This window comes from Pieris rapae, chromosome 21 (assembly GCF_905147795.1).
Source record: "Pieris rapae chromosome 21, ilPieRapa1.1, whole genome shotgun sequence".
In the NCBI taxonomy this organism is placed as follows: Eukaryota; Metazoa; Arthropoda; class Insecta; order Lepidoptera; family Pieridae; genus Pieris; species Pieris rapae.
This window is the reverse complement of record NC_059529.1, coordinates 7,554,435-7,567,524: the sequence shown is the minus strand read 5'-3', so window position 1 is coordinate 7,567,524 and position 13,090 is coordinate 7,554,435. Positions and strand designations below refer to the sequence as shown.

Sequence of the window (13,090 nt, the reverse complement as noted above, 5' to 3'; positions counted from 1 at the left end):
GCCACCCTCGCGCCGGATATGCGCGTGCGCACAAATATATCACAATGAAGTCATGAGCCATTATCGTCAGCTAAATATAGGTACCCATTTTCGAGCTTTTTTGGTCTTTATTTAAAATAGATTTTTCGTTCTAGTCGTGAATTCAGTTCTATTTCAGCGCAGAGGAATCAGTCACCCACGTAGTGGTGGAATGCCTGACAAACTCTCCACATCCTCGGAGCTGAGTGGTCGTTCCATAAAACTTGTGCAGTATTGCAATACCACTTTTCCAACTAAAATACCTGCCGGTAACGTACGTCAAATGATAAATGTATTTGGATATACATATTACGTTTCGGAATCTTACCCTAATAGCGTCGCTTTTCTCTAAACTAAGTAATACACACTATGTCGTATCGTAGTTATACACATATTGTGTGTTGTGTGTGAGAAATTTATTATATTTAATAATCTAAATAAAAAACTGTTGAGATCTCGTAATAAACATTTATTCTCGCCACCTTGCCTAATGCTAACGGGAGCTCACCTGATATTAAATGATGGAAGAACATGGAAATTGCAAGAAGGCTCACCAATTACTGGTCTTTTCAGGATTGGTACGCTCTTTTCTTGGACACCAAGTCGTATTGGAACTAAATTTCCGTACCAACATACGGAACATTTTAGCTACCACATAGATTACCGTTGATACCGTTAGCTTTTAATTTTTTGTAAGATTCTTCCAATTTTTCTCTCCCTCTTCTGAGGTAAGAAATAAATGAAAAACAATACTCGAATTGGTTTCGGTCGGTCAACTCCGATTAGCGACTTATTTTGCAAGTCATTTCTATTTATATACCTATATAATATACTACTCACGTTGAAAATAAACTAAATAAACGATAAACATGTTATCTATCTACTGTAAAATGATTGTGGGTGATGATTATAATCGATATTTTCACGTCAATTTTAGGCATCGTATGAGTCGTCGGGTTCAAACCTAGAGCCACATGCTAAAAGTATACTACTAACCCGCAAAGGTTTATATATAGCTAACATCTCTTTGGACCCTTGCTACTGACCCCTTAAGTAGGGTCATGTACTGATCACTTTCAGAATAACACCTGGAGTCTAACCAGTTATAATAAAACTAATTAGATTTATGAAATAATGTAACAAAAGTGTTTATATTATATAATGTTTAGATAAATTCCTTATCACGCCGATTCAACGTAGTCTTTATTGAATTTAATCATAAAAATAAAGTCTCCAGGGAAAATGAAATATCTACAAGAAAAAAATGAATGATTTAATTTTTCGAATATATTTACAATACTTGGCTTACTATGAAATATCGTATTGATAAATGTCATTAAGTAACTGTCACATTTGTAATTTATAATTCATGTTATATGTTAATATGCAAGGAATCGTAGCAGAAAATCCACATTGAAGTCTATATATAAATGCAGCTGTACATAAATTTTAACACAGCTTGTATATCCGCGGTAGTATAGTGGTAAGTATCCCCGCCTGTCACGCGGGAGACCGGGGTTCGATTCCCCGCCGCGGAGAATCTTTTTTTCATTTTATTTATAGTCACTGCTGTTTCGTTTTTTTAATTTAAAACCGTAATTATAACATTCTTAACATTTGTTTGCTTATGAAAAAACCACGTTCGACTGCTTATGAAATTAATTTTCATAGTTTAATATATTTTAAATATTAATATTATTATTTGTTAGTATTGAATTATTTTAATTGTTTATTTATTTCTCGCACAAAGAATTAGTCTAGCTATTCAAAGGGGGAACGCTGCCAGTATCTTCGGAACCTTGCCTAAAGGGACTCCTTTTAATAATATTTTTTAATAATTAAATTTTAAGGTTAGTTATTAGATTAATTTTTATGTATTATGTTATTTGTTTTGAATTGTATGTAAATAAATATTAATTAATTGACGTTTAATATTCCATATACAAATAAATACAATTTATAAATTTTTACACTATATAACTTCAACAATAGCCGTTTCAAACAAAAACCCTGAAATGGGAACAAAAAGGACCCAAGAAGGATTTTAAGCACTCAGGCACTTCTTACCTGTGTAGTGCCAAAGTGAACAAAGAAAAGTAAAACGTATACAGGAAACATTTCAGAACTTTCAAATAGAGTTTTCGAGTTGTGGAGATGAAGATTTGACAGGAATATGAAATCACTTAAATATTACAAAATAGCGTATCAGTTAACATTAGGTGACCCTCTGCGTTACCCTTGTTCTTAAATAACTCGAGTGTATAAATAGGACTTAATAAAGTTTTATATGGAGAGAAAAATTGGAAGAAAAATAAAAAAGTCTCTTTTCATAGCAAACATATTAAGGCAAAACAAAGGTCGTGGGGGCAGCTAGAATTAGTGTTGAATTAATAGACTTTGCTCTTGATCTATAAATATAAGAAAATTAAAAACAAAAACTTTTTTATTCTGGAAAAGCGAACTCTGTGGTAGCAAAATCTTCCATATGTTGTACTAAACAGATAGGCCAAAAAAAGTTCGCGGCAGCGAGTACTGAAAAATATTGATAAACAGAATATTAAAACACACATTCTCTTAATGCGCACCACCACTATGTGGAACCAACGGCCCACTGAAGTATTTTCGAGCCAATTCGACTTAAGGGCCTTAGAAAAGAGCGTAGCAATTCTAAATAGGCTGGCAACGCACTTGCGAGGCTTCGGCAATTTGAGTGTCCATGAGCGTGGTATCGCTTAACATAATCCATAAGGTAAGGTACTCCTGCCGGTTTTCCTGCTTAAAATAATTGCCATATACATCTTAGCATATGTTAGGGATTATCTTCTTAATATATATAAATTACGTGTCACATTGTTTGTCGCTATGGACTCCTAAACTACCGAACCGATATCAATTAAATTTGCACACCGTGTGCAGTTTGATCTAAATTAAAAGATAGGATAGCTTACATCTCAATTTATGGGTATAAATTGAGATGTAAGCTATCATTATTAGAAATATTATTTTATTGCAAATATTTGCTTATTATTTGATACAATTCTAACAGATGGCGCTGTGTTAAAAAGTACCAACGTTTTACATAAGCTAACTACCTTTCACATAAGTTCCCCTACCGTTTCCCTTGAACAGTTTACTATGTAATATATCAAAAACCTAAGCCACAGCAACGCTTTGAGTTCGTAGTTTCGATCCCCGGCTGAGAACCGATGGACTTTCTATATGCGCATTTAACATTCTCTCGTACTTTACTGTTGTAAAGGACAACATCGTGCGGTCACTGTCTTGCCTTTTAGATTAACAAAATATCATAAAATGAGGCCCATGACTTATTAATCTGATTATTAACCAGTGATTTATTTATTTTCTTAATTGTAAATATTATATAACAAGAATATTTTATATTTCCGCATTTACCATGGAGAGTGTTCAGAGTTGTTCGGATTAATACCTGCAGCTAAGTTTCATCATCGGATGTCGAGGCAGAATAGGAAATTCCACCCGTATCACCTCGCCGTCCACCGTTCCACAACAGCGCGTTTTCAAGGCAGTTTTTGCCGCGCACCACCACTTTGTGGAACCAGCTGCCCACATAACTAACCAACTCGCGAGCCCCCTGGCATTGAGAGTGTCCATGGGCGGCGGTATTACTTAACAACAGATGAGCCTCTTGCCCGTTTGCCCCCTGTTGTATAAAAATCATAAATTTAAAATAATATTATCATCGCCATTTAATTCATTATCGAATTTAGGAATACAGGTATTCGAATGAGATTATATATAGTTATAATATATTATATATATAGTTTTGAAATTCTTGATTTTACCTTAATTTTAAAATTCTCGTTACAGTGGTTGTATGGAAGTCAACGCTCAAAAGCAATGAACTCAATTAATCAATTATTTTAGTGACTCTAGTAGTATGTATTTAGTATATTTTTTACTTTTTTTAATTATGGCATTAATCTAGGTTTAATTTTATGCCATTTTCAAGTAAAAGGGAAACTACACGAGAGAAAAAAATAAGAAACACATTAAAAGGCAACAAATAGAAAAATCTTAATATTACATATTTTTATTATGAAAGAAGATAATACTTTATAATACAAATCAGGATAAAGCAAATGACAGGAGATTTTAGCCGGAAACGGAACATGTAGTAATTGTAAGGTTTTTTTTTACTTCTTAAATGTCATGAATACTTTAAAAGTAAATTTCTAGACTATGTGTAGTAGTTGTATTAAAAACGCAGACTATAAAAACCGACGGAATAGCGGACTTGTCAAATGCACCAGCTGCCAAAACATTTATTCAGAGATAGTTTATTTCTTTTTTTAGTCTAGAATTTTCCATTTTACTAGTTGTCTCGTAATAAAATGCGAAGTGAATTGTACTGTTCATACAAACTTTTATTTTCTTTCTGACAAATGCTTAATTTTATATGAAATGATATTCTATGATACAAAATGTTCGTATCTTCTACAGTTAAATGAAGGGCGTATTAGGGACGTAAATAAAATCTAGATTTAAGATAGTAGGTTAGGTACTACTTGGGGTTATCGCCTTAATGTATCTATCTAGGTTACTGTTCTATGTATGTATGTATCTAACTGTTATTTAGATAACGTGATTTTTTTAAATGTAATAGGAGACAAATGTGCAGGAAGCTGATGTTATGTGATATCGCCCATGGACGCAAATTGCCAGAAGGCTCACAAGTGCGTTGCCAGCTTTTTACACAAGATTAAAAAGTTTTAGATGCGTATATAAAAGCATCGTTATTTTATATCTACACATCAACCATCGAGACTTCAATATAAAATTAATTAGGAAATACTAAGAACAGCTGGTTCCAAATAGTGTTGCCCAAACGCAAGACCAAGACGAGACTTAGACCAGTCTTGGTATTGGTCTTGCGTCAATACACCTGGTCTTGGTCTTGGTATTGGTATTGCGCTCTCAGTCTTGGTCTTGGTCTTGATCTTGCAGCAAGAGTCTCGCAAGTCTCGCAAGACTTGTAAATACCTATTAGCCTATTGCTATTTATTCGTCACTCATGTCAAATTGTAAACATTCACTCCGAAAGCAATAAGAATTTAGAGTATCTAGCTAGGTAAATGGGCGAGAATAATAAATAAGATAGACTCGAAGCGAAACTCAATTGGAAATGACTGAAATTGAAATAAAAACTCATATTTATTTACCGACAAAGAAAAATGCGGCATTCTTTGATAGATAGAATAAATCTAAAAGATTAAAAAACAGAAGTATCAGAATCAAAATCAGATAGGTTTTGTGCCTACGCAAAAATAAAGTGTAGATAATTATGCAAATAATATTGTTTATTATGTTCCTTTTTATTGGAACTATACGTTGCCTGCTGTTTTACTACTAGTACTAGGTTACTAGCTACTAGAGTAGATACGATAGAAATTGATAAACCGACACTGCAAATCTCGATTTTTGGAAATGTGTGATTTTAAAACCAAATGCGTAAAGCAATATGACGTCGTTCATATTTGGAGTTTTTCCACGTTTCAAGTTTGTTTAAATCACCCACTTCCAAATTTGCAGTACAATGTCCTTCAAAAAGGTATAATAGGTATTAATAATAATATAAACTAGGTATATTACTATAACTAAATGTTTTATAATATCCTTACGACTACAATCTTCCTTGCGAGGACAACATAATCTGCGTCCGTTCTGAGCATCCGAAAACCTATTTTATTCTTTGGAACCATAGGCAATGGCGGCGACCTTTGACATGAAAGCGACGGCGGCAACACAAAGTCTAGGACTAAATTTTTACCTATTTTGGTACGGTTGTCAATGTTGGCATTAGCACAGAAAAATAAAATTAAGTAAACACGTTTATCACTTTTTTAATAACTAGGTATCCACGATAGAATATTTTTTCTACTAATACCCTAAGTACTGTCTTAATATATTTTTCATAATTTTTTGTTTTTCAATAATGTATTGTGCGTAATTGAATAAGAAACTCTAAATCTTACTTGAGAGCTTTTTTAAAATAAACTTAAGTTAATAAAACGAAAGCACTGACATGGCATATACAATTTTCAATCCTGCTGCTCACATATATATCACTCACTATCTATCATTTACCGATATTAACAATGATTATTTCGAAATCAAAAAATTCGCAATTCAATAGATGCAATACCTACTTAGTTATTAATTATCATCTCGCCCGACAGCCAGTGTGAGAATGTATTTGTACAAGAAACTCAGAGCATTCAATTTATACCTACCTACTGCTAGACATCTTTACGGTCATTTAATTTTATCCTCCTGTACCAACCCTACCAAAATAGGTAACAATTTTGTGTGCCTCTGTCTCCTCTTTGTCGGCGAATGCGGCGCTCAAACAGTGTCAAATGCTGTGATACACTTGTTGCAAACCGCGGCGTCTTTGTCGGTTAATTATCAAATATCTAGGTATATAATACACCGACCGACCAATAGTTTATTCGCAGAACGTCACATTTTCCCAATCAACCTTGAACCTTAATTCTCTAGCGATAAAGTTGAAAATCTGTTAAAGAAATTTGATAACGCCCTAATCTCAGTTTGTCCTAACTGCAAGACGCAAGAGTATTGCAGGCTTAAGTATTGTCTTGCTCAAGTCTTGCAGGCTTCAGTCTTGGTATTGGTCTTGCTACGATATGGCGGTCTTGGTATTGGTATTGGTCTTGCAAAAATGCAAGAACAAGACCAAGACTGCAAGACCAAGACCGATTTTGGGCAACACTAGTTCCAAATCGTGGTGATGCGGGACAAGAACTGAAAGAAACGCTTAGTAACTACGGATGGATGATGCAGGTGACACGAATGGTATCTCGTATTCCACCTTGACGTCCGATAATGAAACTCAGCAGGTCCGAACAACTTTACTGAGCAAAAGATTGAAAATTAAAAAGTGTTCCTGCAGTGGCGTTACAACCTCTAAGTACTCTTAGTCTTCTGTATCTGTTTAGTGCCTATTTCTTCTACGACTTCCTTTCTTACCTCTTCACATCTGATACGTCGATTTATGGGTCTTGTTTCGTCAAGGTTTTCCCTCACCGGTATGCTCACATAGAATTTCTTTCTATGATTTGCCAAAGTGCCATTTTTTTTTATATAACAGGGGGCAAACGCGCATGAGGCTCACCTGATGTTAAATGATACCACCACCCATTGACACTCTCAATGCCAGAGGGCTCGCGAGTGCGTTGCCGGTCTTATAATAATTGGTACGCTCTTTTCTTGAATGCCATGATTCAAAAGAACGTTTTGAACCTTTAAGTCGGACGCCTAAGCCACATAAAATAAAGGAATCGTATTGTTTAAATTAAACCTAAATAGGATAACGTAGGTTTCTTAAAAACATTCTTTTTCAAGCATTAAGCACAGGGGCTGTGAAAGCTTATCTCACGTCACTAATTTTGCTAAGTATCGGCTCTTAAAAGAACAATGTCCAACTAGTATCGAAGGCACGTACTGTTGTTACAAAGACCTCACCTCTTACTGAGTTAGGGTGAGGTCACACGGCTTAAGCGACGAAAAATAAATCTAATTCTATGTATCTATGAGTCTTTGAAATTAAAAAAAACTTAAAAGGCTACTAATTAGTAGACACCAGTTGACCCGTAACTTTAGTAAAGCTTAATTTAGGATTTTATTAAATTAATAACATAATTAATACACCTTTTTTGCAAATACAGAAATGTTTTATTGTTTACTAAAGAAGAATGGGAGATACATATTAGGCATCTTCTCTCTAGCGCCAATATTGCGATGCTACATGCATTTAACATTTTTGATGAGGCAACACATGTCTTCAATCAAAATCAAAGCTTAGTTATGCATCTACTCGTTAAGATCGGAATTTATTGAACTGACACGAATTCTATGTAAAATGATGTGTAGTTTTGTCAAAAGATGCTGTATACATTCGTATTTTTTTATATTGTATATGATAATTTGTGCAATATTTTAATATTATTATTTATTAAAATAAAACTAATTAATAAAGCAACTCTGACTTCTCATCTCTTCTTTTCCCGCCTCCAGTTTCGATTTAGTTTCCTTTGGCGTTACTTAAATATTTAATTTGGGGCCTTGTAGATAGTATCGGTGACCAGAACTGGTGCAACGAATTAATATATCGCAGTTTGGCATAGGGAATACTGCATAGATACCAAACCAAACTGCTAAAATTTCTTTTAAGTTTATTTTTATTATTAATATTAATACTATGTAGATTAAAAAAACTAATAATATTTTTTTATAATATAAACAAACGCTCAAATTCATTCTTATATACGACCAAATTAATTGGTAGTTTAGAAATCGCTACGTTCATTAACTTAACCACACCTTTGGGTGGACCGAGCGAGTGCCAAGCTTTTTAGCTGGCTTTTGAACGTTACTTGAGTCTAGAAGGGCGCGTATTCTGAATACCTGCATTTACAACCAGAATGTGTCGTCTATTGGAATTCGATGGCTTTATACACACGCCCGGAAAAGTATTCTTTGTAGACAAAATTACCTGTAAATATTTGCTAATAGTACTTTGCATTGCTAGAAGTTGAAGTCTGACTTAGACCCTTGGCCCGTGTGGGCCTAGCACTATAAGGAAATATCAGAAAAGTTAGTCGACATCAAGGAGACTGAAGAGCTGGCAGCTACCTCGGACAAAGAATTAGTCTAGCTGTTCAAAGGGGGAACGCTGTTAGTATCTTCAGAACCTTGCTTAAAGGTTGCTTTTAATAATATATTTTAGTTTTTATACTATTGAAGTAAAAATTCTTTATCGGCGTTGGAAAAAAAATTACCGTCACATTTCTCGGTTTCGCGTCACCTTTTTCCGTGACGCGCCATCTTTTTTGTTGTCCCTACCACGGATGATTCGAAGAGATTCGAAACCATTAATAACAAAAAATATATAATAATGATAACAATGATAGTAATAATTCTATGACAATTAATGACATTCTGTAATGATCTTAGTAGTAATTAGGTAAATAAAATAATTGTATTATTTGTAGTCATGTCTAGGTATGGCATTAAAAGCCTTTTGTTAAAGTTTATCTAATTTAACTTTATTTAACCACTTTCTGTAAAGTTGCATGTAGTAGATCGTTTTTCGAAAAATAAGGTCATAAAGAAGTTTCACTTCTTACGGTTGTACACTAGTACACGAACACATTTTATTTAGGGGTTATTGTTCTAGTATATATTCTGGTACATATATAAAATTAAATCATATTATATACTGTATATATTATAATTAGTTTAGGTTTTAATAATAAAATGTCATTAATTATCGTATTGTTTTGCATTTGTTATAAAATATATCGATTCATCTGTCTGCGTACATGTACACGGACTTTCATGCCTTCATCAATAGATGTTTCTCGAAGGTCGAGGTATTTGCTTTGTCAAAGTTTTGTTGTGAAAGTCTGACCTTGAGCGCTTTGAGACGTATTTACGCATGTCAAGACACGTCAAGTTGACAGATGACTATTATGATTAGTCTATTAAGATGTTGATAGCCTATTAGAAATTTACCGATTAATTTTTAATAATAATTATTGGTCATATCTAAACAATTAATTCATATTTCTTAATTTGGTATATTCTAGATACCCCAGGCATTCCATTAGTCCTTCCTTCAGAAGAACGCATTTTGGCCAAAACTCACCTATTTCTAGAATAAGCATTTTGATTAACGAGAGTCATACGTTGAAATCGATTTTTTATTTAGTTTTATAAAGTTAAAATGAAATCTGTTTTTATTACAGATATTTTTATTATTTTTGACGAAAATGCCATCGATCAATAGTTAAATAATAAACGTTTATTGGAAAATTGTCTACCTAACATGAACAATATTTAAAATGTAGATTTGACGAAAATTGCATAAATCTACGAAATGGAGAAAACCCCAAGGAAACGTCAGTGTTAAACTTCATGATTATAGCACTCCATTAAAAAGTTAGATTATTCTTTTGTTAACTTCGTCTACCTTGCATTTTTCGTTTGCTTAATCTTTCAAATTTGTAATATCAACTGTTTGAGTGGGAAGCAAAGTGATTTAGAATATAATTACTTAAATTAAACACATTAAAGAAAAAAATTAAAAAGCGTTTAATTGTTAACAGTTTATTGACTTAAAAACTATTTCAAAAAAGGAACGTATTGCCACATCTCTTGAATTTCAAATATTACACATTGAAATGACTAATTATTTCATTTGAAAATGGAATGACAACTCTTCAATAATGTCACTCCATTATTAAGGATTTATTTACTTATTTAATTATAAGTAACCTAACAGCTTACTTAATACATATTATTATACAAAATACTAATACAATACACAAAGCCAAAACAGATTACACAGATTAACAAATTATGTATAAAAAACAGAAAACAAGCATTAAAGGACAAAGTTACATTTAAAAGAAAAACAAAAGATTAAAATTAAAAAACTGCAAAATTAAAAAACAGCAACGCAACATATAATACTAAGAATTTATTAATAACTACTACATAAAAAAAAATACTACTTAAAAAAATCTGAGTCTTCCCGCTTCTCCAAGTACCTCTTGACATCTCTCTTTTTGTGGTAGAAAAGATCAATGTCTTGACAATGGTTGTCATAGTTCGATAAAACCCTAAACATTGGACAATTACGCAGGTAATTCGACTTCGTACGAGGCACACATTTGATATTTTAAAATTCGAATAACATCGGTAAACACTTGCTTCCTTTTTTAATTTAAGCAAATTAAAAAAAAACTGTAACGTGTTTCCTACTTAAGACAAATACGAATGCGAGAAGGAAAAATTCAAAGATTACACCAAGGTTGTTTTTTCAAGGTTTTATCGTACACTGTATAATTCGCGCATTATCCGCTTTGCTTTCCTTTTTATTAAAGAAATGAACGCCATTAATTAACTATGCTTATTTATTCTGTGAAATATAAGGATACACAACACCTTATAACAAAATTCATTAAAATCGGTTGGTTTTAAGGCGTAAAGCACGTTTAGTACAAGCTTATATCAGTACAACTGTGGTTCTGCCACTAATTAGGTCAAATATTTCTTGAATTAATTATATAGATATCATAACTAATTTATAGTAAAAATATTGACTGCTTCATGATACACTTAATCAAACAGCTTGCTACGTTTCCTTAGTTGATATTTTAACATACTTTTATAGTAAATTCAAGAAAATTATTATGACAAGTGTGTAGTAGCAATAATTTTTGTTCGCGTCGCTGTCGGCTGTTAACCTAAGTCTTTATGAGTCCCTAAAATCATAAAAACAAAGTGCTTTAAATAAAAACAAACCCCAGACAAATAAACGAAACACGTGGCGATGGCAAAAAAGCGTCAATCATTAATGTTTATTCTAAAAGGACCATGTATTCTTATTTCAAAATGTAATTTAAATTTATCTAATTTCTTATACGCGTATACAATCACTCTTATGAAGACTAGGTACGTATAATAACCTTTTTAACTAAGTAACAATAGGTCTTTGTTAAAAAGCATTGCTAAATTTCTTTACATTACAAGAAAAAATAATTAAAACTCCTTTATTTGTTTAAAAGGTACTACAAAGGTCATTATGGTCATTCAAAATTCTTGGCATAGCAGCTAACTTCACGCATATTCTATTTCTTTTTACTTGTAGATTGTCTTATTCCCATCTCGCTCACACACGCTCGGCGCCCGGCTGGTTTAAAAAGAATTACGACGTCAGACTGTGTCAAGCTACGGTAGGGACGCGTCGTATTTCGCTCGGTTCCCGCGCTAGCGTGATAACTTTCGTACAAAAAATACTTTTTGCTGTTTAAGAAAGTGTAACAGTGACCAGTGAAAATTGTGATTACAGTTAAATTCGTGATAAAAAGTGAAGTGTGACAAAACAGTGCAGTCGTTTAGCGGATTTTATAAACGGTAGGTTTTATCTGATTAGATTTGGATAACGCTTATCAAGGTTCTTCATTGATTTTTACTAAGAATTAAAGTTTTTAAACTAACAACAAAATGCCAAGGCTGTTACGCATTAATAACAAATTTATTATGGCATGCATCAGAACAACTTAAAATGTATTCGACAAACCACAAGCTACGTCAATATTGTGTGAACATACCAATTCTTAGACGGTTTACCGTAGACTCCTAGTATTTTCAAACATTAATATGTTAGTGACCGTTATTTTCCGAGTTTATCTATATTTGGTTCTTATTTAACAAAGACAGCAGGCTAAAGTACGGATCCCAGATAGGTAACATAAGGTATGTTTGCAAATACTAAAACCAATAAACATATGCCATTTGACTGGATAAACTGCGTCAGATATTCAAAATAGTAACGTATCAGTGAAAAAGATAAATAAATCGCTTGAAAGGTACTTCAAAACGCGGGGGTTTATAAATGGACGCGTTTATTAAATTCTAGGTCCACAAAGTAAATAAAAGCCTTAAATTGTAATAGGTATATCGTGGGAACGTGAGAGATTTTATAAAACAAAGCGATCCTTGACCTCTTGTTATTTGCAATTACATAACATTTAATTTAGAATATGCTTTTAAATGCGACTCGTCCGCGCGGCTGCATAATACCTAAGTGTGGAATAATATTATAAAATTTAATAAATGCTGTTCTAGAGGTGTTGTCACTTTATTAAGACATAAATGACATTTATATACGTATGTATATATATATATTCAAGAAAGAGATCTTAATAGCAATAAAGCGGCCCGTTGCTTTGTAATGTTTTATTTTTGGAATCGTTAATATTGTGCAATAAAATGTAAATAAAAGTAAATGAAGGTTTCTATTGATAAAACTGCATTTTGTTGCGTTGTTCGATATTCATATGGAACATGGATTTTATACATAGTTTAGTTTTGTGGTCGAAATAGTCATAAATGTATGTATAAACGAAATAATATTGCTATATAATCTACTTATATGAATATAATTAAATATTTAAAGTTAAACCATACATTGCGGATGTGGAAATTATAACATTAATTAGTC

The 13,090-nt window shown here is 32.7% G+C and overlaps 1 protein-coding gene and 1 non-coding gene across 2 annotated transcripts in view; both read left to right on the top strand.

The window, feature by feature from the left end:
• Positions 1 to 1,484: 1,484 nt before the first annotated feature.
• Positions 1,485 to 1,556, top strand: Trnad-guc. Its single transcript has one exon. It is a non-coding gene; the product is annotated as a tRNA-Asp (tRNA).
• A 10,238-nt stretch (positions 1,557 to 11,794) lies between these two features.
• The window catches only part of LOC110993952, a 93,052-nt gene continuing 91,756 nt past the window's right edge, over positions 11,795 to 13,090 (top strand). Inside the window, exon 1 of the mRNA XM_022260391.2 lies at positions 11,795 to 12,000. The gene's annotated coding sequence lies outside the window, so the exon portion shown is untranslated. The remainder of the gene's footprint in view (positions 12,001 to 13,090) is intronic.